Raw genomic sequence first — 5,182 nt, forward strand, 5'->3', positions numbered from 1 at the left:
TGCTATTCTAATTGCCACCTATCTTATCAACCATATGCCAAGCAAGGTCTTATCCTACATAACCCCTCCCATTATGAATATTTGGGTGTTTAGCCTTTGTTCATCTTAAATCCACATCCAAACTTGAACCTAGGGCTGTTAAATGTATGTTTATTAGATACTCTTTCTCTCAAAAAGGTTATAAATGTTTTGACCCTTTTCCAAACGTCTCTTTGTTAGTCATGATGTCACCTTTTCTAAAAAATGAGTCCTTCTATACTACTCCTTCAATTCAGGGGGAGAACTAGAATGAATTTCACTCTCTTGTTCCCATTCTTTCATCTTCCCTTAAACCTGTGTCTATTTCGTTTATTCCAAAAACAAAAGAAAATGCAGGTGTAGAGGACGAGGACATAAGTGCCCTAGAGAAAGAGCTCAAAGTATACAAACAGAGGGCGATGTAAGGGACTAACCTCTCATATTGAAGGCAGGCCCTTATTTAGACTCGGTGAAAGATTTTGCAAAGGGAAATGAGAATATCACGAAAATTGTAGATGATGATGTAGGGGAGAATTCAATTGCATTAGAAAGTGATTTGAACATGCCCATTACCCTAAGAAGAAGAAACCCCGAGTTTGTACACAACACGCAATTCAGAAACATGTGTCATATGAAGCTTTATCTCCTGGTGATAAGAACTTAGAATAGTAGGGATTAGGAAGAGTACTCTACTAAGTTAGCTAGAGCAAGGATCTCACTCTAAATAACTTAACAGCCAAGTAGAAGAATCACCAGAGGAGTCACGGGTTTATTCTTCATTCTTATCATATTGTGTATGGGAGCTAGGATATTTAAAAAAAAAGAGTGCAACTAAGTGATTCAAATAATGTAAGATACTAGCCTAAAAATCAGGAACTACTATGTAAGAACCTCCCTGACAACCTTGAGGTCCTATTATTTAGCAACTAATTCTTAAAACAGAATAACAATTCAAATAACAATTAAAATAACAGCAATAATTAATTTAAATCAGATAAATCCCTTAAAGCATGGATGACAGCATCAGTTTCAACTATCTTCCTCTTCTTTCTACGATGATAAGTTATTAGAGGTCTCCTCAACTGACTTGGATCCTTATCACTTGAGTATTAAGCCTTCATTACAAATATTGGTAAGGTTGGTATCTCGAATAACATTCAAGAAGCCTTGAAATCCACAGGATGGAGAGAAGCTGTCTTGGAGGAAATGAAAGCACTGGAAGAAAATGGGACATGGGAAGTTGTGAATAAACCAACGAACAAGAAGCTTGTGAGTTGCAAGTGGGTGTTCACCTTAAAGTACAATGCAGATGGGAATCTCAAAAAATTGAAGGCTTGATTGGTGGCTAGGGGATTCACACAGATATATGGTATCAACTATCAGGAAACCTTTGCACCTATGGCCATTAGGGTGCTGTTATCTATAGCAGCAACTCTTAATTGGCCATTACACCAACTGGACATTAAGAATGCTTTTTAAATGGAGATTTGAAAGAGGAAGTTTATATGACCTTGTCACTTAGCTTTGATAAAGGAAAAGGTGATAAAGTATGTAGGCTAAAGAAATCCTTGTATGGGTTCAAACAGTGGCCTAAAGCGTGGTTTGATAGGTTCTCACAAGTCCTAAAGTCTCAGGGCTACAAACAAGCACTATCAGATCACACCATGTTTGTGAAATTGGAAAGAGGTAAGAGATGTATTCTCATTATGTATGTTGATGATATAATTATCTCTGGTGATCACAGTGAGGAAATAATGAAAATCAAGATTGGACTAAGTAAAGAATTCAAGGTCAAGGACCTCAGTTAAAATACGTCTTAGGAATGAAAGTTGCAAAATCAAAGAAGGGTATACATGTATCTCAAAGAAAATACATACTTGATTTCTTAAAGGAGACAAGAATGTTAGGGTGTAAACTTGTTGAAAGACCTATTTTATTCCAAAGAAGAGGCACGCATCTAGAATAACAGAATAACACTCCGATGAAGAAACTGAACTAGTTGAAGATGAGGAGAAAGAGAAACCAGTTGATGAAGAGATATATCAGAGGCTGGTAGGAAAACTTATCTACCTCTCCCACACAACCTGATATAGCTTTCGTAGTCAGTTTAGCTAGTCAGTATATGTGTGAGCCAAAGGACAAACACATGGACATGACATATAGGATCCTAAGTTATTTAAAGGGCACCCTTGGTAAGGGCTTGTTGTTGCAAAAACAAGAATGGAGAACCATAGAAGTATGCACTAATGCTACTTGGGTTGGACATCATTCAGATAGAAGATCTACTTTTGGTTATTATTCATTTGTGTGGGGAAATCTAGTTACTTGGAAGAGTCAGAAGCGAAGAGTTGTCTCCAAAAGTAGTGCTAAATCTGAGTTAAGGGCTTTAGCTCAAGGTATAATGGAAGAAATATGATTAAAGAGGGTGCTAGAAGAAATCCATGTCAGGTTAGACCTACCACTGAAATTGTACTGTGACAACAAGGCTGCCATAAGTATGGCTTTAAACTCAGTATAGCATGAGAGTTCAAAACATGTAAAGATTGATAGACATTTTATCAAGGAGAAGGTACATGGGATTATTTGTTTGACTTTCCTCCTAACAAACTTTCAAACAGTAGATATGTTGACCAAGGGGTTACATAAACCCACATTTGAGAATTGTATGAGTAAGTTGAACATGATTAGCATCTATGATTCAACTTGAGGGGGAGTGTGAAATAGGATAAATTAGAGATTAATTATTATTTATTACTCCTGATTCATAGGGATGTAATTAGCCAGGAATATGGGGGGTAAATAAGGGATTTGATCTGATTTTATTTTTTTTTCCTTCATAACTGATGCATGTACACTGTATATATTACACATATTGCTATGAGATACTCGACTATTCTGATCCAAAAAGCCTACAAAAACATCTTTTTCAATGCCCCTCATTTCATTATCTACTTAAGCTTCTTTGGAAACATGATATGTGCACTTCTAACATCTACCAACCTTTGCTAATGCTCTTTTTAGTCCTATTTAGAAGACATTTTTAATCAAATCATTCTGATTGAGAAAGTTGGTTAAAATTAGTTTAGAGTCCCCATTTTTTAAAAAAAAAATTATAGAAATCCCAAATTACCCTTGATTAAATTTAATAACCTTACCTTTAAATATTAAAGTCAAACATGCCATCTAAATGAACCTATTGGATATGTGGGAATTTTTGAAAACAACTCATTAATGCTTCTTCATCAAGTTTTATAAGGTGTCTTATATTAAAGACCAAGCAAATCTTATATTAAGGATTAGATGGAGTAACTTTTAAAAGGTTACTGCTAAGTGCTCTCTCCATCCCACTTTATAAGACGATTTTAGGCAAAATTATACGTACCAATAAAGCTTATTAAATACATTCTGTAACTTTATTTTTCCCAAAACAAAAATATAAAGTCCAAAAATACCCTTCATCTAATGAAACATTAGAGGGAGAGTATATGGTTGAAGGGTAATATTGGAAAAGGATATTTAATGAAATCTTATTTTTGTCAAATTGTCTTGTATTTTGGGACACCAAATCACCTTCAAAATTGTCTTAAGTGGGATGGAGGTAGTATTAACTATTAACTAGTAACTATTGCATTTTATAATTTTATAATCCTAGTTACCGTTACAGTAATTACCATGTTTAATTACAACAGTAGAAAGTGTGAGAGAAATACAAGGGAGGTCACGAGCAAGTATAAATGAAATTATGTTCATTTGCAATTTTCAGGGAAAATCTCTTTTCATGCCTCTCCGACTCTTATTAACCGGAAAACTTCATGGACCAGACATGGGGGCTAGCATAATATTGCTCCATAAAGCAGGAGTGACTGGTATTGTGGCTCCAGAAGTTGGATTCGTTACACTGGATGAAAGATTTAAAATGCTCCGACAGATTAACTGGGAAACACTATCAAAAGATCAGTCTCTGAAAGAGACGGCATCGGTTTGAAACTAAGAATTCACATTCTGGGATTTATTTAGATGTGCAAGATTCTACAATTTTGTTCAGTCCTCTGTTGTGCCATTTGTTCTGCAGGAGCTGTCCATATATGTTACCAACTTGTATCATTGCGATTGCGTTTGCGACCCGAATAAAATATTTGATCTATTTTTAGTGAAGAGGCAATTGATTTGTTGGTATCTGATTAATATTGCTGTGAAACATTTGTTTGGCTGGAAGAGTGATTCTTCTGGTCAGGCATTCGTCATGGTTGCAATTTGTTCTAATGAAATTACAAAGTGTTCGGTTGGAGTTGTTGACAATTTAAATTGTTGATTTGTTTTTTCCCGTGTGTTATTTTAGGTTTTGATTTAGATTGATTCGATCGGTAATGTGATCCTCTTTGAAAGCATTTTTGAAACCTCTGATTAAACTGGGGATATGACAAGCATTTGCACAAAGTCAAACAGTCTAAGAATGCTCGGAAGCAAGCTGTGATATCAAATTGATGCACAAATTCAAATGGAGGGAGAGAAATAGAAACAGAGAGGGAGAGCGGAGGAAAGGAGGGAGAGACAGAATGAAAGAGATGGGGGGTGGGGGGGAGGTAGAGCTATTTGAACGCCATCAAATATTCTTTCATTCATCAAGTATGCAATACAAGTGCAAGTTTAGTCTGTTTTTCTTTTCCGTTAAAGAAACCCTAACAACTTACCAATATAAAATCAATAAAGTAAAAAGATAAAGATTTCCTTCTCAAGAAAAAAACTTCCAAAAGTATTAAATAACACGAAAGCAACATATTTTTTTTCTAAAATAATATTTCTCATATTTTCTATCAGCTAATTAACTTCTTTACTAGTTTATTCAAGCTAATTACCAATAATTGATCAATTTGAAGCTTAAATAGTCTGAATTTCAATATTATGTCACGCCAGTTTTATGTATAACTTGATGATGACGAATTTCAAAAATTAGCAAGATACCTTTCATTACTTAACATATTAAATGATACATTATGATACATTTTCCCGTGCATTAATTCAAAATCTGAAATTATTCACTTTAATTGTAAATATTACTACAAAATTTATCTTCCATACATCCATACATCAATACAAACACGTGTGTGTGTGTGTGTTGATGCAAGTGATTTGTAATATACAAACCAAAAGTAAAAGTCATCAC

The sequence above is a fragment of the Prosopis cineraria genome, unplaced genomic scaffold (genome assembly GCF_029017545.1).
Source record: "Prosopis cineraria cultivar Desert tree isolate PC_DT_omini unplaced genomic scaffold, ASM2901754v1 PC237, whole genome shotgun sequence".
Taxonomy (NCBI): domain Eukaryota; kingdom Viridiplantae; phylum Streptophyta; class Magnoliopsida; order Fabales; family Fabaceae; genus Prosopis; species Prosopis cineraria.